Below are 26,543 nucleotides of genomic sequence, written 5' to 3' on the forward strand. Positions count from 1 at the left end.
GGCAAGAGAAGGACATAAAAGACATGTACGTTGGAAAGGAAGCAGTAAACTGTTTCTGATTGCAGATATATGGTCTTTATTCAGAAAACCCTAAAGATTCCACCAAAAACCAAAAAAACACTAGAATTAATCTTAACAATTCAGGTTCAGCATATCAATGAACATACAAAAACATAGAAATATTTCTATAAAATGATAAACTATTTAAAATCAAATCAATAAAATAATCTTATTCGTGTTATCTACAAAAATATTTAGTAATAAATTGAATCAAGGGGGGTACGAAACATGCATACTGAATTCTAAAGAAACATTGATAAAAGAAGTTGATGAAGTCATGAAAATGGAATGATATACCATGTCCATGGATTTGAAGAATCAATACTGTTAAGTTGTACATACTACTGAAGGTGATCTGCAGATTCAATGCAATCCCTATCAAAACCCCAATGTCATTTTTTTCACAGAAATAGAAATAATCTTAATATTTATATGAAACCACAAAAAAGCCCAAATAATCAAAGAATGAAATTGAAGAAATCGTATTCTCAGACTTCAAGACACGCCACAAACTATAGCATCAGAGCAGTATGGTACACATTCCCCATCAAAGGGACAAAATAGAACCCAGAAATAAATCTCACATACTTGATTTCAGATAAAGGTGCCAAGAACATAAACTGGAGAAAAGACCATGTCTTCAGTAAGGTGGGCTGGGAAAACTGGATATCCACACATAAAAGAACAAAACCAAACCCTGTCTCACAGCCCCTCCAGGGGCCCATCTTCTCCTGCAGTTTCACTTACCCATGGTCAAACACAAACTGAAAATATACAACGGGGAATTCCAGAGATGATCCCTAAGTGTTGAGGTGACATCACTCTCCACAGCAGGATAAAGTCTCACGCCACCCAGCACCGCCCACTCGGGACATGAATCCCCTTGTTGCGTATGCCACCAGCTCCTTGGCCCAGCAGCCACCTGCTGTCAGACTGATGGCCATGCACTGGGTGTCCCGGGGCTTCTCCACAGGTACGACACCACACCTGGGTCCAAACCTCCACTGGGTTCTGGAGGCATCTCCTCACAGATAAGCAAGGGCTCTGTACTAAAGCCAGCCTAAGTGGGGAAGCCACCAGAAGATGGCAGGCTCAAGCTCCACAGCATTGGTCTGGGGGAGAATATCATGGAGACGACCCTAAAAGCACAGGCAACCAGGGCAAAAATAAACAAGTGGAATTAGGTCAAGCCAAATGCTTCTGCACCGTAAAGGAAGTAATCAACAGGGTGAAATGACAAGATGCAAGAAGGGTGGGTGAAGAGATAGTCTACACAACCTTCGTCTTTGCGAACTGTACATCTATAAGTGACTACTATCCAAAATGTAAAAGGAACTCAAAACACTCAACAGTTAGAAAAAAATAAAAAATTGGTAAAGGACCCGAATAGAAATTTCTTTCAAGAAAATAAATAAATGTCCAACATTCATGAAAAAAATGCCAACTTTGCTAATCATCAGAGACATGCAAACTGAAACCAAAATATCCCTTTACGTGTATTAAATGGCTATTACAAACAAGAAAAAAGATAATGAATGGTGAGGAGCACATAGGAAAAAAAGGAAATCTTTGTACCCTGTTGGTGCAAATGTGAATGAGTATAGCCACTACGGAAAACACCGTGGAGGTTCCACATGAAACTAAAAAGAAACGACTATGGGCTGGGGTTGTGGCTCAGTGGTAGAGCGCTTGCCTAGCACGCGGGAGGCACTGGGTTCGATCCCCAGCACCACATTAAAAATAAATAAACAAAATAAAGGTATAAAAAATATTTTTTAAAAAAGACATGACTATGATTCAGCAATTCCAGTACCAGGCATACACTGAAATGAAGCAAACCAGTATGTCCCAGAGACACGAGCGCTCTCAAGCTCAACAAGCAGCATCCACTGTGGTCAAGGCAGGGAATCAGCCTAGGTGCCCACCCAGAAAAGAACAGATTCAGCAATGGAGTCTGCGCATACAGTGGCACAAGGTTCAGCGTTCAAAGTGAGGGGAACTGTGTCATTTGGGACAATGTGGGTGACTTTGGAGAATATCATGTGAAGTGAACTAATCCAGGCACAGAAAGACTAACAGTGCTCATTCCCACTCACCCCTTACTTCTATATGCTCAAATCACTAAAGTTTTTGAACTTAGAGAAGTAAAGGGTAGAACGCTGGATCCCAGGGACTAGGGAGGCAGAGGATGAGATGTTGGCCAAAGAATACAAAGCTCAGTCAGGAAGAATGCATCCAAAAGTTCTGCTTTACAACACAGTGAGAATATGTACCAACAATGTGTTTTGAAAATTGCTAAGAGAGTAGAATTTGTCCTCACCCCCAAAGAGATCGGGAGATAATGCAAGTATTATTAATTTAACTGAGCAATTCCATAACGTTCACATATTTTAAAACAGCATGTTTTGTGTGACAAGCTTATGTAATTGTACTTGTCAATTAAAAATAAAATTAAACTTACTAAAATCCAAACATGAAGGCAAAACTAAAATACATGAATTGAAGATAGGCCACAATTAAGTTCTGAATTAAACCAGGGAGATTAAAATCCCTACTGGAATGCAGAGGACAATGGGTCGGGGGCAGGTTTGAGACAGTCATCAGCGCCAGTGGAAAGGGCGAGGCTAGAAAGCTGGAAAGAGAAGGAAGAGATTCCAAATGCTTTTGTTAGGGCCTTGCAAAAACCACTGGGCTGTACAGGGACAGCACTCCAGCTCAGGGTCCTCCCAGCCAGGATTTGGTCTGGGGGAGAATATCATGGAGACTTTGAATCAGGTCAGCCGGCTCCTGGCCTGTGATCCTGCCACGGCATACCCTACCCGACTGGAGGACGGATCTTCAGAGGTGTGCCCAGCTAGGCACTTTACACCTCTCCCCATTTCCTCATCAGCAGAGTGGACATTACAACTGTCTCTAACTGGTAGACTTACTGTAAGGGACAAGTATAAGAAGACACTTGGCTCAGGGGCTTGTAGGTAGAAATGCTCAGAAACATGGGGAATATTCCCAGTGGTCCCCACTCCACAGGGTAAAGGAAGCCTCCAGCATTCCTCGTGCAGAGGTGATGAGCACACCAAAGCGGCTCACAAACATAAATGCATTAGATGAACAGAGGAGTGGCAGGGTCTGTGCGGTGGAGACCAGGGAACAGATGGCCCAGGATGGGGAATGCTGGCGTTGGAGAGGCTGTGGAGGGAAGGGGGTGCCATGTGGGTACGTCCAACTGCAGCACCACTGACCATTTCTCCTCAGGAGGCGACAATAGAAAGGCTAGTCTGGCGATCACTGAGCAGCAGGAGAGCTGGGCAGGAAAGCTCAGGTGTGGCCGTGACAGGTTATGAATGACGACGCAGTAGGTCGAACCACTGGCCCTCTGTCACTAACCGTGGGAGGAGACAGGAGCCTCCCACAGAACCACCAAGGCTGCCAGGCCAGGCCAGGCCTTGGTCCACAGGGGACACGCGGAGGTGAAGGGGGCGGCAGCTGTCCACACCATCCTGGAACCCTGTTTGGGAACAGCCAGCAGACAGTGTGCTCCACACTGCTGCTTGTGACCACAGAGGACAGGACGAGGACCGAGCCCTGGGCAGCGGGGGTGGTGGAGGTGGAAGGAAGGATGAGCTCCTGAAGGCGAGAGCGGCAGACAGAAGCGACTCGGGTGCCGCTGTGGCCGCTGCTGTGCGCTCACAGGGTGAGGGCGGCCAGAAGACACAGGGACGAATGAGCAGAGCAGCAGCATGGCCACAGACAGCTGTGCGGAGACACAGGAAGGCCCAGCCCCCGCAGGAGGAAGGGGTCCATGCATTGGAGAGACCAGCTGGCCAAGGTCGCCAGCACCGCCGTCCTCGCAGCCTGTGCAGAAAGGACTTGCCCCGGAGGAAAGAAGAATGCCCAAGTGTGGAGTAGGGACAGCACCACCAGAACCAGAGAGAAGGAACCGAGAAGACCCCTGGGGACAGCTCAGCAGAGGGAGCTGGGACAGTGGCCTGGCCTGGGTGCTCTCGGCCACAGAGCTCTGGGGGACCTGGGTGTGCCACTGGGATGCACCTCGGGATGAGGACGGGAACCCAGAAGGGGAGTCCAGACCAGGAAGCCCCGAGGCTGAGCCAGAATCTGTACAATGCAACACAGCGCACGAGCCCAGGCCGGCAGGAGGACAGGGGTCCTGCCTGAGTGCCTTGCTCTGGAAGCTGGCAGCAAAAGCAGCAGATGAGCTGAAGTGAGGAAGGGGGCGAGGGGTGGGGGGCAGGGCATCCAGGGGAGTTTTCCATCCCAAAGGGTCAAGCACGTGTCGGTAGCTTTCTGTACCATCCCTAAGATCCAGACCCTCAGCAGATCCGAGACAGGAAAAGACCTAAGTGAAAAGAGCAGGGCACATGTTTGAATTGTCTTTCTTGTCATTATTTCCCTTTCTGCTGGTTTCTCACCCAGGGTGGAAGTTTCTCCTACAACACTCCAAACACACAGGTCATTCTTTCCACCTGTGGACCCTGTGCTGGCTGCTGGGGTCGGGCGTGGGGGTCGTGGGAGAGCAAAATCGAAGTGTGAACAGCCTCACCCCACCTTCCGGATTGTCCTCCTGGTGAGGACACAAGGATGAAGGATCAGCTGGTAAGACCCAGACTCTGTTGGAAGGTCAGAGCCAGGGCCACAAGAAGTGGGCCAGGAAAGGGGGCCGGGCTTGGGTGGAGGGTGGCACAGCCAGGGGAAGGAAGAAAGGTTTATTTTGGCTTATGGTTTGAGAGTTCTCAGTCCATGGGTGCCTGGCCCTGTTTCTTCTGGCCTTGGTGGCACAGTGTGTCACAGCAGGAGGCAGGGCTGGAGGAGGCCTGTTCCCTTCAGGGCTCTAGGAATCAGAGAGAAGTGGAGGCCAGTATCCCCATGTCCCCTTCAAGGGCCACGCCTCCAGTGACCTAAATTCCTCCCCTGAGGCCCCACCTCCTAAGGTTTCCAGCCCCTCAACAGCAGCATGGACTGGTGACCACACTCTCAACACTTGGCCTTGGACCCGAGCTATTGCAACGCCTCAAAGAAAATGCAGGTTGTCAAGACATGTGGCACAAACCCCCAGAACTTGAGAACTACTTTTCTTTGCTATTGTCCCAGTTGTTCATTTTTTAAAAAAATGTTTCTATGTATTGTGCAGTCAAAATACCTAATTCTGGGTAAAGAGAAAAATAAAAGTCACTTGCATAATTCCAAGTGAAGGGTACCCACAGGGCCCTTATCTGTGCCTCCACCTTTGTGATGGCTCACCTGGTGCTTACAAGGCAAGCCTCCATCTGTGCTCTTCTTACTATCAGCTCAGGTTACTTATAGTCCCCATTTTACAGAGAACCTGCTATTCTCTTTATACCTGTGAAGAGGGGCCAAGGAGGCATTCCGGTGAGGCTAGAGCCCAGCAGACCAGTTCTTGAGCTGTCACCAGGCCTATGACCTCTGCTCCCCAGAATATGCTCCTCCCTCTCTCTCTCTGAACTCAGGACCATGGCCCCAGGCCCCTTTATGCCCCCGTGCCTCCATACAGGGCCTTCCCTAACACAAACCATCCTGTGAAGCTGTATATCCTTCATGGCTGAACAACAGGTACAGAGAAAATATCCTGTGACTAATTTTACAGGTGGGAGAGAGATGCTCGTCCTCAGTCTCCCACATCACGACCTTCAGTTACCATTATTGACAGCAAAGTCCAAGGAGCTTAAGGAGAGGGTGAGAATGACCCAGCAGGGGCCTACTCTAAAATGGGCCTTGGCACCCCCTCCTCCTGGTGTTCGGCCCTGTGTGATCCCTCCTCTTGACGGAGGGCTGGACCTAGTGACTCACTTCTAATGAGCAGAACAAGGTGAGGATATTGGGGTACCATGCTGAGGTGCAGCAGGTTGTGCTACTGTGCCGGGCCCCTTCTCCTTCTTTCCTCCTCTTTCTGAAGGAACCTACTGTCACGTGATGGACTGTCCTGTTGGGAGGCACACAACAGGAGGAACGGGTAGCCAGCCTCACCAGTCAACAGTCAGCCTCACCAGCCAATAGCCACACATGCCACTTGGAACAGGTCCTCGTGTGGCTGTGCCCTGACGTGTGGCGCTCCTCCTGGAGCGCAGCCTGGGAGGTGTTGAGCCAGACCCAGCCAGGTCGCGCCTGGTATCCTGATTCCCAGGAATGCCAAGATACCCTTCGCTGTTCTAAGCTGCTACCTGCTCAGCTCATTTGTATGCAGCAACAGATGACTAATACCCAAACTGAAAAAATAAGCCACTTCCCAAACCACTAACTCATTTACAATTTGTCTGAAATAATCCCATTTGACTGATGACAGAAATCAAACTGCTAAACTTTCGGCTTCGCGTGTGCGAAGCTGCTACTCAGAAGTCATCCAAGCTTATGAGGGCATGAAATGACATATCTAAGTGAGCTATCTCCATCTAGGGCAAAACATGTCTTTGAACTTGGCAATACAGCACATCCAAGCTAGAAAAGCCATAGAAGGTAAACCCTCCCCTGTCAAGTGCGGTGCTGCCTGGGTCCAGGACCTGGAGAAAAGGATACTGCACACTCATTACTGTTCATGATGAACTGCCACATCCCTGTGCACAGCAGGCCCGACACCCTCCACCCCCAGGAGGCCATCAGCCCGGCTCACTTCCATAAGCCCCTCAAGAACACTGCTGCTGCCGGAGGAATAAACACACAGATCCAGTTGGTCAAAGAAAGAGATGATTTGCTTTAGCTGAGCAGGTGTTCTGGTTGCCACTCTTCTCAGCTGGTTTTCACCACCCAAAATCATAGGAAAGCCTTCTCCAGAAGGAGGACAATAACTGACAGTGAGTTCTCAAAGGCCCTGGCCAGGCCCAGAGAGCTCACAACTGCAACCTGAGGTCCCATGTGGATGGAGTGCCTTTAACTTCAAACTCCCCTCATTCACGAATTTTGTTTTCTAAGGACAAAACCTGGCACATGAATTTGGAGAGAAAAGTGAGAAAAACAATTGGTCAACTCACAATTTATCCATATAAAAGGGGACATCTCTTGCAAATATGGAATCATTAAGAGGGGCATGTGACATTTCTAAAAACACTCGTGTTGTGGGACGTGTGTGGCAGCATTCCTGTGCTGCAGTGGGATCACAGAGACTGCATACTCTCAGGCAGCCTGCGGTGGCAGTTCAGGAGAGCATCTGAGATTGCTATGGAATCCTTCACCTTGTGTCCTTCCTACGCCTGCAGCCCTTCTGCAAGGCCAGGCAACATCTTGCCCTTGAACATTCAGACCTTCCCATCTCCACTAAGTGCGCTCCAAATGCTCTATTTTGCTCCACGGAGCTTTGTTTATTTCAACAGTTGCCAGAGCAGTGACAGATACACATGACTCAGAACCAAGTGACAAAGTAGCTGTCAATTCAGGGATCCTAGAATTTTTTTGTTTATATTTTTAAGACGTTTCCTTCTGTGCTCTGAAGCAATCAATTGGTTTTTCAAAGAATGACCTCTTAAAATTCTGGTTATTTTATAAATTTCTAAGAGGGAGAGAGGGAAACAGCTGGGAAGTATTTATAATGGAGCAGGAAATAAACTAAACAATCGTAGATTTTTTCCTAGGGAAGTAAAATATCAAAGAAATGACAGACAGGAAAAAGGCAGTTACATCACCTGATTCATTGTCTATTTGTGTGGAATTCTTCCTCCCATTATATACTCCTGGGCTTTCTTTCTCGTTAGCTCTGTAAATGTCTCAAAGACTGATGCTTTGACCCAGCGACAGCCAGACCGGAGCACTCTCTTCCTGTCTCTCTCTCTGGCCTCTCACCCACCCACCGGAGGTCATCCACATGCTTCCTTCAGACCACAGCAGCCACTGTTGTCTCCAGAGACAGGACACCAGTCTCTCTGTACCACGCAGAAGAGCAAGCAACTGCTCACACACCTTTCCCATGGGTCATCCAGTGAACCAAGCAACTGCACTCTCTCTCCATGCACACCAGAAGAAAACCCAAATACCCGTGACACAGGACTAATAAAAATATTTTTAAAAAAAGAAAATATACCCTCACATTAAGAGGCAGTCCCTATTTCACCCTACATCTTTATCCTGAGCTGTATGAAAACTGGCTTTGTTGCAACAGTGTGTAAACTAACCAGTCCTGCATGTTTTTTACTTCAAGAAAAAGGAACATCATATTGTGCATTAATGTCATCAAAGAACTTGGTTCAAAGAATGTAATTTAGGGTGAAACCTCAAGGAAAATATGATGTTTACAAGGTAATAGATTATAATAACTTAAAGTCAAATTACATTAAAAAATCATAACCTCTACTTACTTAGTAAAAACATAAACCAATTTAAAAAGAAAAAAAAAGATGAAAACATCTTATGTGCAATGGGGAAAAAGCATTTGGTCTGAATTTTCTGCTTCTTTCAAACAAGTTGAGAGGCCATCTGGTAAAATATGACTTGGAATAGATAGGCACTATCTATTTGATTTTGTTTTTGATTTTGTTGGTCATGAGTTTAAAAATCCATTGCCTTTTTAGTAAGAATTAAAAGGCAGGGTTCTGCTTTCCAGTTTAACATGGATAGACAGATCAAGTGTCAGTACCACTACCTCACGTTTCTAAACTCATCCTGATGGTTGAACAGTTTGCAGAAAGTGTACAGAAAGAATAATGGTGCTCTCTCCTCCTTGAAAAATACCTTTTCATATGTTAAATGCAAATGTACTCATAAAAGTTATTGCATTAAAACTCAAATCCTTATACTCACTCAGCTGTGTTCATGCTACATTATTGATCTAGGAGAAGAGCACAATGGATTATCTCTCATGACTGCAAATGGGGAAAGAAAGCTTTTATGCTGATATATAATTTCTTAAACTATCTGAAAAATTAATTAGGAATGTGATGGGCTGGGGATGTAGCTCAGTGATAGAGCACATGCTTAGCATGCAGAGACCCCAGGTTCAATCCCAGTACAAAAGAAAGAAAGAAGAAACAAAGAAAGAGGAAGAGGGAGGGAACGAAGGGAAGGAAGAAGGAAGGAAACCTCATCCCAACATAGAGGCCTGCTTTCTAAGTCTGCAGTTCCTGGGCCTACAAAAACAAAACTTGTTCTCTTCCCACTGCAATGAGTAGGTTTGGTCAGTGAGAGCAACAGGTAAGAACAGGTCAAACATCAAAACTGTTTACTGACCCATCATCTTCACGATCTGTCAGGATTTGCAGACAGAGAGACTTGAAAATTAATAACTTGCTGGGTTGACTAGGTCTGTGTTTGTTGACAGGTAAATTACTAGTCAGCGTTTGTGCACACACTCATTCTCATGTGAAGAAGGTAACTGTCAACTAAGTCTTAATTAACTGTTATAGAATTCAACAATTAAGAAAAGCTGTAGATCACCCTCTCTCTCTAGAGGTCCATAGGAGCAGAATGCAAAAGACCTTATTTTAGTTTAATTATTCATTATTCATTGCAATTAAGCCATAACCTATGAAGAGCTATTGCTCATTAAGAATTTATATACTCGTTGTATACTCCACCTTCTTTTGAGAAGTGTCTGTTCAATTCTTCAGGCCCTTTTCAACAGGCTTGTGTGCTGTTGGAGTTCCTGCACCTTCTGGACAGCACTCCCTTCTCAGGTGGAAGTTTGCGGGCGTTTCTTCCCTCTGCAGCTTGTCTGAGGATTCTGCTGAGTGTTTCCTTGGCTGGGGAGATGCTTTTTGGCTTCCTATAACCCCACATATCTATTTCACTGTTATTGCTGGAGTCTTTGGGGGTCCTCTAGAAAAGTACCACCTGTGCCAACGTCTTGAAGTATCCCTAGGCAATTAGGCCTATGCTTCTAGGTGGACGTTTGGATCCAGGGTCTACTTTGAGTTGATACTCACGTGTGGTGAGAGAGAGGATCTAGGGCCATTCTTCTGCACATGTGTAGACAATTTTGCCAGCATCATTTATGATTAAAGAGAGAAGTGCTTATTCTGCCAATTTGGTTATTACACCTTGTATGCATATATCAAGTCACCATATTTTATTAGAAAAGATTTTCAAAGGATTTAAAGCCTATTTTTTTCAGTAAAAATATTATTTTTGCAGTAAGCTGGCTACGTATCATGCTTAGTTTTATACCAACTTTTTCATTCCCAGTTTCCCCCATTTTTGATTTTTCATTAATGTGGGCTTTATTAACTGTCTTATTTTAAATTAACCCTACTCTTCTATAACCTTCCCGATACATGTAGATGCTAGTACCTGACACATTCCCCACAGGTAGATTTGCATGTCAAGAGTTCTTGAGATACCTCATAGCGCTCAGGACCCTGGGAAGATGACAGCTGTCCCCATTCGGCCACTGCTTCTGCAGATTTCTTAAGGTCACCTGTTCTCTATGGAATGTTTAACTTTATAGGCTTGGATACTTCAGATACGCAATGCCACCTCTCCGTTTCTTTTAATATCATTATTAACCTATTAGGTGGAGTAGCTGAACTGCATAATTCCATACATCAAAATCAGCTAAACAGCAGCAAGTTCATATGGTCCAACCTAAAATGAACTGGGATGGCCTAACTGGACCATGTTAGAAAGTAGAGATTAAATGTCATTTTCATTTTCATAAACAAGAGGTATCCTTGACCGATCAGTCCCCTAGAGTTCAAATGCCTCCACATGCCCATCCCTAAACATGTGGAAAAGGCCATGGAAAGAGATTGCCAGCAAAGCCCAGAATACACACCATCACATGAGTGTGGCTTTTCAGTAATAGGGTTAACTTACTGCCTGCCACAGTTTCCTTCTTTCAAAAACTTAGTAAAAGTCGATACTCGGTAGGCTTTATAATGTTTCATATTGTTCTTGGCAGTATTCCATGTGCATATCAACATGAAAAGAAATCAGTTCCACAGCTATGAAGACGTATTTCTTCCATCTTCAGCACATGATATCACCCAGTTCTGCATCCTATTTAACAGCTCACAGGACTGAAACGTACTAAAATTGCAGATTTTGTCTTGATATATCTGCTGTGACGTCCTGCCTGCTTCCTCCTGAGAGCATCCTCTTCCCTGATATAAGTGGGACAATCGCTATGGCTTTGAACCACTTCTGTTGCTGGTAAGGTGGTCTCACTTTGGACCACATTGAGCAGAAGCAGCCTCTGGCCAGCACAGAACCCTGGCCACCAGAACAGCTTCCAGAACAGCAAGGAGCTAGAGAGGAGAGGGCCTCACTCAAGTCAGCCACCTTCGCCAGATCTCTTTGATTGTGCTCTACCTACCTGGTGTCCATGGATTTAGTCAACACTGCAGTCTGTGTAGCCAGGGATGGGTAAGGAGAAGAGGACTCCTTCAGTGAACATCGTCGAGAGACACACTGCAGCTTGCCAGCCATGCACCTCCCCTGCCCAGGCTGCCTCCGCCTTCTCCTCTTATTACCTTTCCAATTCACACCACACCCACCCACACAAGAAACTTAGGGTAGCTGAAGAATTGCTGGTGGGTTGCTCTGTGCAGAGGATTTGAGAAGCCATGCCAGTAAGGTTTCTGGATCATTGCAGGTGTGTTCCTCAGCTCATAGGCCTGGACTTTGACTGACTGGATGCTAGATAAAGAAGCATTAGGTCTTCTAGATGTCCAAGCCCAGATGGTGTTTTGCTTTCCCTGGCCCACTGTTTAGGCCCTGCATTTGCTAAATGATACACAATGTTCCAGGGCTTTCCCTGTGTTCCCCAAAGTGAGCCTGCTCTGATGTCACAGTCCACCCTCCAAAATGCACACACCATCAAGCAACTCAGCTAGATGGTTTCCGTGGATACTATGCAGGGGTGGCAGCAACCGTTTCCTCTCATACACAGAAAGACCTCTAAGAACACATCAGCTGTCTTTTCTGGCCACTCGACAAATTTTCCTGGGGGAGGGAAGTTGCAGCACCCTGCCACTCTTGGCTTACACTTGAAGAATCAAGCAACAATGCACCCTCTTAAGTGCACCCCCAATTCAAGCCAAATCCCCAACTAGCTGTGCCCAAATGTGTGAACCACCAGGCCCTGGCCACTCTGGAGCAGGGGCTGCTTCCTATTTATTGCTCTACTCCAGTCCTGACTCCAACTTCTGGACATAGTCAACATGCAGTAAATATTTACTCAAAGAAGAAATAAATAATTCCCTCCCTCTTTCTTTGCCAACCTGCAATGTCCTCTGATCAACAGTGTGTCCAGAAAAAAAAAAGCCCACATGCCTGGCAGTAAGGGAACAGTTCCCCAGGGCTTTTGTTCAGCGGGAGTCTGCCAGGCACAGCACAATGCTGCACACGAGGCTGCACACAAGGCAACCCTGGAACATGCGCAATATGGCAGGTGAGATAAACCACAGACTCATACATGCTGTGACAGGTCAAGGAGGTCCACTTAGAGGACACTGAGGCTCAGGAGAACACACAGGCAGCCCAGTGTCCAGGGGGCACTGCAGTGAAGCCCACTCAGGCTGGTGCCACAATCCCCACTTATTTATTTATTTATTCTAATGAGTTATACATGACAGTAGGATGCATTTTGACACATTGCACACAAATGGAGCACAGCTTCTCATTCCTCTGGCTGAACATGGTGCAGAGTCACACCGGTAGTGTAATCATACGTGTAATAATAGGGTGATAATGTCTCTCATCCCACTGTCCTTCCCATCCCCATAGCCCCTCCCCGCCCCTCACTTCCCTCTGCACAATCCAAAGTCCCTTCATTCTTCCCCACCTCTTCCCCATTATGGATTAGCATCTGCCCATCAAAGAAAACCAGAATCCTCACTTTGAACTGCTGCACCTCAGTTACACACAGAAAAACTCTCTAAGAATGCAGCAGACATAACTTCAGTCGCTTCAGGGAAGAGGGAAAACTGAGGATTTTTACTTTAACAAATGGAAGTTTTTTTATGATGACTATATGGATGTTGTATTTAAAGATAAAATCAAATCTAAGGGAGAATTCATGTCTCTCACCACTTAACACCATGGTATTTGGGCTTTATTGCTGCTGCGAGCTCATCACACACAGCGTGGGGGTGCATCATCAAGAAACATGCCAACTTCAAGCCCTGTAAGAGAGCAGGACTTGGTCACTGTGCACCTTCAAAGAACCTATTGCAGCAGCTCGCATATGACCAGCACAGGCGACTGGGTAGAACCTGTGAGGGAACCAAGGTATGAGGTCCTACTGCCTCAGGGGGTCAGCAGAGCCAGGCCGCCATGTCCAGCCAATGGAGCAAATGTCCCTCAGCTTCAACAAATGTGTTACCCTGCAACATTAAACTGGCTACCATGGCAACATGGCTGCTACAACATTAAAAAGGAATGAGATGAAAATGTGAAAAAAATAGTATCTGGGTGAGGGCTGGGGGAGTGGCTCAGTGGTAGAGCACGTTGATAGCATGCGAGCCTGATCCCCAGCACCACAAAAATCATCACATCAAAATCATCTCCATCACCGTCATCACCATCACCAGCAGCATCAGCATATCATAATCCCCATTGTCACAATCACCATCACCATCACCATCAGTATCATCATCTCCATCACCACCACCATCATTATCAGCATATCATAATCCTCATCATCACCATCATCATCAACACCATCATCACATCATCACCACCACTGACACCATGACCATCATCACCACCATCACCATCACCATCATCATCCCATAGTCATCATCATCCCCGTTGTCACCATCGCCATCACCATCACCATCACCACCACAGTCACCATCACCATCATCACCACCATCACCATCATCATCCCATGTCATCATCACCATCATCATCATGTGTACATGATAACCCCCACTTCAGTATGCAGAAAGAGACAAGGAGCAAGAGAGCTGTTGGCATCATGTGTCTCTGTCACAGAGAAGTTAAGCTCTGGAGCTCCCCTGGGAAGAAGAAGGGTGTGAGAAGCTAAAACAGGGAATAAACCATATTTTGGCAAATGATTCAATGCAAACTCTGTGTCTCCACCTGAAGCTCTGGGGGCTTTGGTCAGCTCTGAGGGTGCAAGACATTCATCAGCCACATATACCTATGGAAAGTGGGAACATCCATTCTCAAAGGGCCATCTTCAGCAAACACCCAGCCTCAAGCAGGAGCCCCACTGGCAGCCACCAAGGGATGAATCAAAATTTTATTCCAGTAGGTCTGTGGTGAGCAAGTCCAAGCTCGGGGCTTCGTGATTGTTTTTAACCTTGCTGCAGGCTGGTTCAATCAGAACTGCTTAAAACTAATGCATGGGATACCTTAATGGCCTCCCTGACCTCCTGAGCCATGCTGGGGCCACTTCTCAGCCAGAGGGCTGAGCTCCTACTCAGACAGTATTAAGGCCAAGGTGTCTAGGGCCAGGCTCCGGTGCCTACCATGGGGGCAGGAAATAGACTGCTCTGTGGAAAGAGGCCAGAGCGCAGCACTGAGAAGCACAAAGGCTTCTCTGCTGGCCACTGAGAGCAGACACACCCTCCTCCTGGCTCCGGCTCTTTCTGCCTTTTCTCCTCTAGTTAAAAATAGGGCTGGAACTTTTTCAAAAATAAACATTAGTGATTTGGGTAATTTGTATCCAACTGCTTCATCAGTAAGAATTAATATAGGAAATCTAGTGAGATTTAATATTAACCACTTCATTAGGAGGGCCATGGAGGAAAATATATATCTCACAGATTCTAATTTTCTTCTACAAATTGCAATTCTTCTACTCTTTCTTGGAGAGTTCTTGGTTCACATAGGTGTTTGGATCAGCTCCACTTTTCAGAGAGAACATTTAGCTTTTGGTTTTGGGGGATTGGCTTACTTCACTTAGCATTATATTCTCCAACTCCCTCCATTTACCTACAAATGCCATGATTTTATTGTCTTTTAATGCTGAGTAATATTCATTGTGTATATATATCACAGTTTCTTTATCCATTGAGGGGTATCCAGATTGCTTCCACAGTTTAGCTATTATGAATTGAACTGCTATAAACATTGATGTGGCTGCATTGCTATAGTAAGCTGATTTTAAGTCCTTTGAGTATAGACAGAAGAATGGGGTAGCTGGGTCAAATGGTGGTTCCATTCCAAGTTTTCTAAGGAATCTCCATACTATTTTCCAGAGTGATTGCACCAATTTGCAGTCCCACGAGCAATGTATGAATGTGCCTTTCCCCCCACATCCTTGTCAACATTTATTGTTGTCTGTATTCTTAATGATTGCCATTCTGACTAGCATAAGATGAAATCTTAGAGTCGTTTTGATTTGCATTTCTCTAATTATTAGAGATGCTGAATATTTTTTTCATATATTTGTTGACCGAATGTATATCTTCTTCTGAGAAGTGTCAGCTCCTTAGCCCATTTATTGATTGAATTGTTTGGAAATCAACAAAAGGGGTGAAAGACCTCTACAATGAAAACTACAGAACACTAAAGAAAGAAATTGAAGAAGACTTTAGAAGATGGAAAGATCTCCCCTCATGCTCTTGGACAGACAAAATTAATATTGTCAAAATGGCCATACTACCCAAAGCATTATACCGATTCACTGCAATTCCAATTAAAATCCCATCGTAATTCCTTATAAAAATAGAAAAAGCAATCATGAAATTTATTTGGAAAAATAAGAGACCCAGAATAGCCAAAGCAATCCTTAGTAAGAAGAGTGAAGTAGGAGGCATCACAACACCAGACCTTAAACCATATTACAAAGCTATAGTAACATAAACGGCATGTTATTGGCACCAAAATAGACATGTAGACTATTGGTTTGCCTTTAAACTACGTATTGATGATATGCTCCTATGTATTGATGATATGCTCCTGTCTCAACATATGACACAGCCCATCTCCTAGCCTGCTTTCTTCCTGAGCACCCCCTTCCTCTTTCTGTTAAGGCTGAAATTTCCTGGACATTACACTATTTGTTGGCACACACACAAAATGTTACTTTGGGAAGAAAGAGAAAAAGCACAGAGGGAAGGTTAGTGTTAGGGTTAGGGTTAAAAATGGTACACTCAGGCCTCTGATGCCTGTGGACTGCCAAGAGCAGACTACCAACCATGCCCCTTCTCCCTGCACCAACACAGTGCCTGGGATAATGAGCTGTCCACAAGTCTATAGTGCACTGAACTGAATCAACATGACCTACAAACAGTAATATTTATAATGATGTACACAGATTTTCCAAAATTGGTCAATAAGGGGAAATATGAAAATTAGTTTCATTAAACAAATTAATGTGAAGTTGACTTTTTAAAAACATTTTCATATTTATTCTAATAAATGAAAATTCAGCATGGAAGTCTTAATATGAAGCTAATACAACTAAGTAAGTAGGAAAACACATAAGAGGAAAATTAGGTATTATTATAAAATATCTGCACAATGAAAGTAAGTTTACGCATTTGTCATTAGGTGTTCTGAAGGAAATGTTATGTAGGAAAAAGCACTATTATGTGTGATAATGGATCCCTGCTTCTCTAGTCAATCTTTCTCACTATAAAATGAGGCAAGTAAATAATTTAGCTTCTTTTTTAATGGGAATAGGAGAAAGAGCTGAAAAATGTTATATGTAAGAGGGACAGGCCTCTAATTTCAAAACTGTCCCTGACTATCCAAGCTTTTCTTAAGGGCCTAGAGAAGTCTTCAGTTTTAGATTAAAATGCGCACCCAGTGTACTCTGTAGCATGACGGGAAACTGAGCAAATCCTCCTGCGTGGTCCCAAATTCACACGCTGAGCTTTCCTGGTGACAGTCCTGGGTGGAGCCCCGGGAGGTGAGGAGGTCATGCGTTGGATCCCTCACAAATGGCATTTGTGCCCCCACAGAAGAGGCCCTGAGGCTGCCTCCTTCCACCACCTGAGGACTCAGCGAGAAGCTGCATCTATGAACCAGGGAATGGGCTGTTGCTGGACGTGGAGACTTTTGGGCCTGGAAGGTGGACTTCCCAGCCAGAAGTGTGCAAAATAAGCTTCTGCTGTTTTTGAGTTGCTCGGTCCATAAAATTTCATCACAGCAGCCTGAATAGGCAGCACCACCTGCAGTGTCACATTCAGCCCTGCGTGGTCGGGGTTGGGGCTGTCAACGCAGACCAGTGGAGTTCCGCTGCAGGCAGCATGGCACCCACCCAGGCACCGACCCAGGCCCGGCCCTTGTCTCCTTCTCTGCAACCTGAGTATATTCATCTGACTCCCGATGACACGAGTGTGTCTCTTCTGCAAATAAATAAGAATGTGGTGCGACTCCTGGGGAGCTCCCACCTCAGGGAGCACCTCTGGGCCTGGCTCCTCGGTGGACAGGGACCATTCTGTTTCCCACTCTGTCTGCATGCCCGCCTCTGGACACCCAGGGCACACTGTGTTCTGTCCTTTCTTCCTCACTCTTTTCACAGCCTTTCATCAAGGGCACATGAAACTCTCCTCCCAGTTTCCATCTGCATGAAGTTTCCATGCTCCTCCAAGGGAAGCCAAAGCCGTGCCCTGGCCCCTGCCCCCCCCCACCAGTCACCATGCACACCTGGGCCTGCAGGCACTGCCCTCTGCTCCCATCCTGCTTCCCTAGCTTCGTTCTTGGCCTTCGTATTGAGACGTACAGCTTCCTGTGTTTCTTCACAGTTCCACTCAGATGGCTCCTTCGGGAAGTCGTCACTTGGATGCTGGGTGCTCAGTGAGGCACCTCCACTACAAGCACTCAGCACCTGAGAGACCAGGTCCCACTCTTCCAACAACTGTGAGCCCCCAGAGGCAGGCACCTGTGCTGTCCACTCCTGAGTCCCCAGGGACTTGACCCAGAAGAGACCAGGGAGGAGCACATGGAGGTAGGCTGCCAGTCCACAGCACAGCAGGGGCCTCCCGTTTCCATACTCTTCTAGAAACTTTCATTGAGGAAACACAGATAACGAAGTGCTATAGTACATGTCCTGAGATAGAAAATTCTATGGCTTTCTGCTCACTGGGCTTCCATATGAGTCCATCCTTCCCCTCTGCAGTGAGTGGGGCAGAGCTATTCCTGGGAGAATCCCTTAAGGCCCTGAGTTCTCTGGCAGCATTACACTGGTGCATGTTTTGCTGTGTTCTAATTTAAAATTCTTTTATCCCTGGCACAATTGACGTATCAATTGCTCTCTTTATCAAATACACCACTTCTTAGCTCCAAATGAGGAAGACCATGGCATTCAGGTCCTGCAGAACATAGATGTGCTCTCAAACTGGTGCCTGAAGGTTGCTACTCTTTGGTTTGATCGAGATTAGGAAAAGCCACAAGAACAGTCCTGAGAGACAGGCTCTCAACAAGGGTGCCAATAGGGACCTACCTCCTGCCACATGCCATTGGCCACACCCCCGAGGAGCCTGGGGCACATGAGCACCTCAGTGTGGTCCCTCAGTGTGGCTAGCCTCCTGGTCACACAACTGTGGCAGGTGGTCTAGAGAAGCAAATGGGAGCCGTCTAACCCCATGACTAGACCTGGGTACTGAGAAAAGGAAGCTTAGAGACATAGACTCTCGTGGGAATCAGCCAGGAAACAACACTGATGGCACTTAGTCACCACACTGTCCCAGTGCCCTGCTGGTCTGTCAGGTACAACAGCTGTTCATCTGCCCATTGTCAGTGGCGGATGCATTGGTGCACATCCTCCTCACTGGCCAGAGGTCCTTCCGACTGGCCACGTGTCAGAATCTTCTGGAGGGCATCCCCAGCTACTGAATCCAAATCCCCAGAAGCAGCACTCAAGAACATGTTTTTCCAAAGAATTCCAGGCAATTTATGTGTGTATAATGATAAATAATACTTCATTCACACTAATTGGCCTCGACAGTAAGGTGCTTAGAGGACATGCTGAGAATCTACCTCATGAGACTAACAACCTACTGTGCAGTTGAACTAAAACTGGAGGCACAGTGTGTGATCAGAACTTGTCAACAGAAAACACACAAATGAGTTCACTAACTGAGTTCAAGAAATCATCCACTTCACCCAGAGCTGGGGATCAGGTTGTGCTGATGAAGTCAGATTTAAAGATAGGTAGTTAGTGTAGTTAGGTAAATCGGGTCTAAAATCCAGTAAAATCGAAAATGAAGGCCTTGTTGAGAATGGAGCCCAGGAAAGCAGAGCAGCTCTTGGGAAACTGAAATGTTAGTGTTCCCAAGGCCCAGAGCCCATTCTAAAGAAATGTTAATGGAGCAGCTCCCAGCAACAGGGAGGTGCTAATCAGAAGGGGGGGGGGGAGCCTTCCTGCCCACATTACTCCTCTGGCCCATCTGCCCCTCACCTTTTGGGTCTCCCCACCTACATTCTATCACTGCAAGTAACAGAACAAAAGACTGGAATGCTGACAGAAATGCGGGAAATCTGAAAGTAAACCTTAGCTATAAAAGAGGGAAGACCTCCCCCTTCCACGGATTCCACCTTTTGGGTCCCCTTCTTCCTCTGGGGAGAAGTCTTTTCTGCTGTCCTTAATAAAGCTTCAACTTTGCACTCTAAACTTGCCTCAGTGTGCTTCTCTGGTGTTATACTTCAGCATTGGGGAAGCAAGGACTTGTCACCGGTAAACAGAGGTAATACTGATGGGGCCTCTGGAGCCTCTGACAGCCTGCTGAGCCTCCCGAGCTGCTTTACTGCCCCAGCATTCTGGAAGGAGTAGGAAAAGGGTGTGCAGGCAGTCTCCACTCCCAGCTCTTGAAGTGTGTCCCTAAAGACAAGATTCAGCAGCCAGGTCTCAGAGTAAGAGAGTGGAAACCATTGTTCTCCCGAGGAAAAGCCACCAGCCTGCATTTCTGAGCACTCACTGTGTGTTAGGTGTATGCTAAACCCATAGACTCCGTCCCAGGACTTCCTGGATGAGCTCCTGGTTCCTTGAGCCAAGAGCAGGAGAGGGTGGAGGGAGAAGAGCACGTCTCTTCAGATGTTCTGTCTGACCCAGGCGTGCTCTGTCGGAAGCCCTCCAGAGTTGAACAAGGGCTTTCCCTGCTGGGTCTGCAGGGTCTGAGGAGGAGATGGATCTCTTCCAAATCTGTCCAGTGTGCAGTTCCTGTCCCCGCCCTTCACACAGCCTCCACTAGGGCTCTGACACAAATCCAGAGGGTTTTGAGAACCTATTGGTCTTATGAGTTACGTTCTCAAAAGGGACAATAAAATCATGGCAAATGATGTCAAAAATTTCCAGTCCCCCTTCTCACTGTGGGGAAGGAAGTACCCAAGAGTTTAATTAGAAATTCTGGTGTGGGCCTCAAGGTGCTGACCAGCTGGGCCACACCCTGCCGAGGAGAGGGACTTGGTGGGGAAGCAGGAAGCCTGCTGAGCCTGTGGGTCAGCCTCTGGTGCAGAGCATCTCACCAAGGTCCTTCTTCACTATTGATTCTGCACCACAGAGCATCTGTAGCACCGTCCCTTCCTGGAACAGAAGCAGCAGTCCCCTCTGACCTTTGGTGGATTGGCTGCCAAATCCACTGTATCAGATTAAATACCCAGGAAGAAGGGAGGGGTAGGGAGGGAGGAAGGAAGGAAAAAGGGAAGGAGGGGGAAAGAAACACAAACTGCTTTGCAAAAAAAAAAAAACACTGAGGGGTTGAGGTGCAGCTCAGCGGTAGAGCATGTATAGGCCCTGGGTTTGATCCACAGCAATAAACAAACAAATATTGGTTAGATTTGGCTTTAAGCTAGGAGGTGGAAGTGAACGAGAGACCACTCATTGCAGGATGCACCAAATCTGACACAGCTTAATGGCTGTATAAAATCCACTGGCCAGACTAACTGAAGGCTGCAGAAACCTATTTTCGACCTGAAGAGGTGGGGGAGTCAGAGGAGAGGAAGAGGGCAAGGAAGTCAATTACTTCTAGGCAAACTGCCCAGTAAGAGGCAAAAAATAGATGTGCAACCATTTTATCTTCCCAATCAGAGTTTCATAAACACATCCCCCACTTCCTTTAACTGGAGGTGTGGGGCACTTTGCTTTTAAACAACCAAAAAGCTGATCTCTGTACATTTGCATAGAAAAGATAAACTTGGGAAGTTGAGATTGCCAAGCATGGGGCCTCTGGGCTAGCTCTGAGAGTGTGCAGAGAGAAGCATCCTCTACTGAATCTATAAGGATGCTAGAGGAAAACTACAGTATTGAGCACAGGCCTCAATAAGGGATTTTATACGGGAAAGTCATTCCAAGGTAAGTTATTTAACGAACAAGTCATTAGGCAACGGCGCGTTTGGCATGGACTGCTCTGGTTCTGGTAGCACAGGAAGGTAACTCTCCCGAGTGACGGGGACACCAAGAAGGGAGCCTGAGCTGGCCCAGGTGAGCCCTGCAGAAGGCTGCCTTCTTGCTCCTGGCTCCCTTGCTGGTCGCGGAGACCTCCTCTCTGGGATGAAGTCCTATAGCAGCGCAGCAGGCTCCTGACTCCACCCGCTGAATCGGGGATGAGCAAGGGCCCCAGTTCCAAAGGCAGCAGCCCCAGCTCAAGACCCTAGCGAGTCCCACTTCTCAGAGGCACCACTCAGCCACCAAAGAGGGAGGAGCTGCTCTTTCCTTCTGAGGCCTCCTAAAATAGAGGACCCTGGGGTTCCTGGTGCTGGTCCAGGAAATAGGACCCTGGAGGGTCCTTGAAGCAAAGCTGACTTTCATTCCAAGAGGTGGTTGGAAAGGCACCTTTGGAAAGGCTGCCTGGAAGCCTGACCACAGGAAGGGGTTTGAGGGTGGAGATGAATGGAGTGCATTCTGGTCCCAGATCAAGAGCACATCATCACAAGCACTATTTATAAAAGCAAAACTTGGAAATGACTGTAGGAAGACAGTTAAAGACACTAAGGAAAGTCCACGTTGTGGCCAGTGCACTGGTAATCAGGCTGATGGAGAGTATATACCAAGAGATTGTCTCATACACACATCAAATTATAAAAACCTGCAGCATATGACTCGGTTTTGCTAAGATATCTAAATATCCATTTGATAAGAGCTATAATAAGGAGACAAAAAAAAAGCCCAGCAGCAGTAGTCACCTCACTTTAACACAGAAACAACTGATTTGTATTATATTTTTATGGATTTGGGTCTGTTTTTATATTCTCTAGAACTGACATCCTTATCTTTGTAACCAAGAAGAGAAATAATTTTAAAAATTATGTTTTTTAATTATCATGAAAAAAAACTAGATACATTAAAAATATATTTACCCCACCAAGAATAAATTGGGCAAGGCAATCTGCACAAAATTTTGACAAATTCTGAACTATCAGCTTCGTAGCACCTGGAGAGTGGTTTATAACGAGGTTTGGGCCTCGCCCATTGGTATACCCGCCTCTTCACTGGGGCTGGAGCTGAGAGCGCCATGGCATGGACCTTCTCTACCCACTTTGACACCCACTGTGTCCATGTCCCCATCCTCTGAGCAAGTAGCAGAGCTCACATCTTCTCCAGTCTTTCCTGTCAAATCCTGTTCCCAGAGAACCTGGCTCCACATGTGTCTATGGACCTCTTTCTCTTCCCCCAGACTGAGCAAACCCCCAGAGCTTACAGAATGTTGGGCCTGGGAGACAGAGCCCCATGGTTTCCAGAAGAGACTGCAGCAGAGAATGGTTTTGAAATTTGGATGACAAATGGCCACTCCAGGGCTTTGGGAAGCAAACCACTCTAGGTCTAGCAGCTCTGCCTACCCTGGTGATGCACAGAGGCAGACCCACAGGTAGACTGTCAGGCAGCCTAGCGAACACACTGTCATTTTCTCTGCATTAGAAGTAACCTTCATTTCTGAAAACACTGTCATCCTGAGTAAGGCAGGGCCAGCTGCCTTGAGGCAGGGCCCCATCTAGAACCCAGTCAACACCCCCCATCACCCTGCTTGTCTCGTGTGAGTTTCTCACATCTAGAACCATTCCACAAGTCAGGTGTGGTGACACACACCTGCAGGACCCAGCTCCTCCAGAGGCTAAGGCAGGAGGGTCACTTGAACCCAGGAGTTTAGAGTGATTACCTCACAGAAGAAAAAAAGAAAGAAGAGAGAGAGAGAAGAAAAAATAAATTTGTTTTGTACCAATGTTAACAATTTAATGAGCAAATAATTTAAAATGAAATATTTTTAATATCAAATGAAATATTTTCAAATGAAATATTTAGTTTCCATCTTTTTCAGACTCCATATAGTTTCAGCAAGAAGAAACAGGCTTGCTCTGAAGATGTGACCAGATGATCCCAGTCAACCAGTTTGAGAATCCATAGAGTCTCTTCTATAAAATTCTTCCTTTACAGATTCTGAATAGATGTCAAAGAGATAGATTTTTCTTTGGCTTCTAATCAATTCACTCAACTCATAAAAGAAATATAAAAGGCTTCAAATCGTCAGCATCCATGGGCTATGTCGAAGCCTTCACTCCAGACTAAGTATAGTGAAGGTGAGCAGTGAGTGTCTCCCATCCACCCCACATCCTCAGCTGCTGGCACACAGGTGCTCAATAAGGAGATATTAAGTGACCAAATATCAAATGTACAGCCATCTAAGTCTACTAACTTTCATGGCTGAAACAATTCAAACTTTTAATAATTTCATTAACTCCTTTGTAGGCCAACTTCCACAGACCTACAGTGGTTTATCTTCCCAAAGCCCCGGAGTGGCCATTTGTCATTCCAATTTCACAACTGGAAGCCAAGGCTAAGTGACTTTCACAGTGTCACATAGAAAGAGAGCAGCTTTGGGAAGACTTGAACTCGGGCCTTGTGCTGCAAATCAATGAACTTTTCACTCTCTTACAGCTGCCTAAGTGGCAAAGCAACTTTTTTCTCTTAAAGACATAGGGCCAACATCCAGGAATGGGGCCATAGGTGCAGGTAACAGCCACTTGCCAGAAGCTCTCCCAAGGCCAAGGATGTCACCTGCAGGCACTCAGGAGCTCTGCCACTCACCTCTGAAGCCAGACACCAAAGACTTCCACTTGCATCCAACCCTTCCCGCCCAGCTCCAGCCCTCCTCCAGGTTCCTGCAATCAAGTGAACCAACGCCTTGTGAATTTTTCTGTACAGATTCTAGACCGGAAAGAAAACCAGGAGCTGGATGAAGAGCTGATTATTCTACATAAATTATAAAATATCTCTAAACATTGCTTGGAATCATTTTCCAGCTCTCGTAAAAATGTCTCTTCTTTGTAAACATTAGTCTGCAAATTTAGAAGCACTTAATAAAAGACCCAGGGAAGCGCCACAGGGCTGTCCGGACTGGCGGCCATCTAGGGAGCTCTGTCAGTTCTTCCTGCAGACCTGAAAGTCACCACTGGAAGGGGCGTTTGTGTCCTGAAGTTGTGGTGTGCTCAGAGGGGACACCTGGTGCCCGCCCTGATCTGACCTAGCCTTCCTTCTAGAAGCGAGGACTTGGACACCAGGCAGGGGGAGGTGACTCACCCCCATCAGTGCTGGACCAGCAGCCAGGCCGCAGCAGCTCTGCCCTCCAAATCTCATGCTGCCTCACCTTCCCCTCTTATTTAATTCAGTATGTGGCCAAGGACATTCCTGAGCCGTATGAGAATCATAACAAACTCACAGAAAACCAGTGAAAATTATTTTATTCAGACTAAGCAAGAATCAGAAGGGAGTGAGAAATACGCAGAGCCTGCCGTGTGGTTCGTAAGAATAACCTTAACACGAGCCCCCTGCACAGGACTCTTGGATCCTAAATCGGATCAGCAACCAATTTGGAAGCTTTCGTCAAAATAGCCTTGGAATCGCTATGGATTAGGAGAGAAACAGCAATGAATTGGTCTCCCCTTCCAAAAATAATACTCAGGCCCAGCTGGTTAGCAAGGCCTTAGTTTATTTGTAGTCATTTGAAGCAGAAGACTATAAATTAAATTCAGATGCCATGAGGAGGAAAGTCACTCCTTCCCAGTCCAACACTGGAACCCCTGTCTTGCTTGGGTGCTGAGGGACAGGTCACAGGAGCCCTGGGCCTTTACTCAGTGCCCCTCTGTCCAGAAGGAATCGAAGAGCAAACTCACTGTCCTGAAATGGCTCACCTCTCTCAGCCAGCCAACTCAAGTCCATTACTTTTATCCCCAAGGTGGTTGAGGCCCCGCCAGGCTCAGGGCCTTCCACGCTGGGGTGCATGGCTGATTGACAGAACCCCGGGTGATGAAGCCATGAGAGGCCCACATTCCCTGGTCAGACCAAGCGGACCACCAAAGGGACCCTACTGTCCACATGCATGAGGTTCCATGACTGCTACCAAACACCTCATGGCTGGCATCTGCAATATTCGTTTGCCTCTGAATGGTGAGCCCCATCCAAAGTCAACACGCTTACCAAGCTGAGGGCCAGAACAGGATGCAGGAGCCTGGTCCTGAGTTCCACACCTGGTCTGCCATCTGAGAGCTCGTGGAGACAAATGCTCCACTGTTCCTAGGCTTCAGTTTCCTCACTGATAAAAATAAGAAGCTTTACTAAGCAATCTCTGCAGCATTCCCGGTTCTCTGCAAAGATTTCCAAGAGAAACAGGAAATGATCAATCTTTGAATTCCTGAGATTTATGGTTTATTTCCTGCCTTTTGTCCTCATATTAGACACACACACACACACACACACACACACACACATCTGTCTCCAGTCCTTCAAATAAGATATGTCTGAAACTAGGGAAGAGGAAGACTTTTAAGATGGAAGAAGGGGCAATGAGTCACCTACACAGCTCAGGAAGACCAAAATGATCTAAACAGCATCATTCTTCTGCATTTCCTGCTGCCTGCTGATAGCAAACTTGGAGAAACTTGGGATTCTGGTGGTGCTTTTGGAACCCTGTGATCTCACCTGCAGAAGAGAGCTGGCAGGGGATTTCGCTTGCTTTGTTAAGAAAGACTCAATTACCTAAAGCCAATGGAATGGTTTCTGCCCGCTTTAGAACACTCAGATGAAAACAGTCAACTAGCTGAGTGTGTTCCCAGGCCGGGATCTCCATTCTCTGCAAACAAGTTGTCAGCAAATACCCTCCACCAGACCGCATCCCTCCAGCTGAGAATCACTTAAAGGTGCCTGGGGAAAAAGTCAAGGAAGACCACTTCATGGAACCTGAAAATCATCCGAAAGTCAAGTTTTGGTGTCCATCCTAGGAGTTGTACTAGGACCTGGTCAAGCTCGTCCTTTTAAGAATTTTCTGTAGCAAAGCTGAGAGGCTGCAGCAGAGCTAGAGTAGGGTGTAAAGCAGATGCGACCACTGTCCATCCTCTCATAGAAAAGAAAGGGGGAGCCAGTCCCAGAGAGAGGGAGATCAAGTCCAGAATTTAGTATGGAGCAGGTGGTGAACTGGGAACCTCTGGCCAGAGATGCAGACTCAGCCATAACCAGTCTACAGTGTGGAAAGGGCAGAGGCTGGCGAGGAGTCTGCCCATTTCCACCACCCAAAGGAGTCCCCATCACCTGGTGGCCCCCTTCTGCATGCTAGCTTGATTCTGAGTTCCCCTCAGTAATTTTCCCACAGCTGGACTTTCATCCACGAACACTCTTGCTTACCCAC

The 26,543-nt window shown here is 46.5% G+C and overlaps 1 protein-coding gene and 1 non-coding gene across 7 annotated transcripts in view; one reads left to right on the forward strand and one right to left on the reverse strand.

Moving 5' to 3' along the window:
• Positions 1 to 26,543, reverse strand: part of Piezo2 (piezo type mechanosensitive ion channel component 2) — a 359,603-nt gene that overhangs the window by 289,538 nt on the left and 43,522 nt on the right. The gene's annotated exons all lie outside the window — the stretch shown is intronic.
• On the forward strand, positions 1,723 to 1,795 carry Trnaa-agc (transfer RNA alanine (anticodon AGC)). Its single transcript has one exon. It is a non-coding gene; the product is annotated as a tRNA-Ala (tRNA).

Source organism: Marmota monax, unplaced genomic scaffold, assembly GCF_021218885.2.
Source record: "Marmota monax isolate L192 unplaced genomic scaffold, Marmota_monax_Labrador192_F-V1.1 WCK01_AAM20220418_F8-fsc00254, whole genome shotgun sequence".
Lineage (NCBI taxonomy): Eukaryota > Metazoa > Chordata > Mammalia > Rodentia > Sciuridae > Marmota > Marmota monax.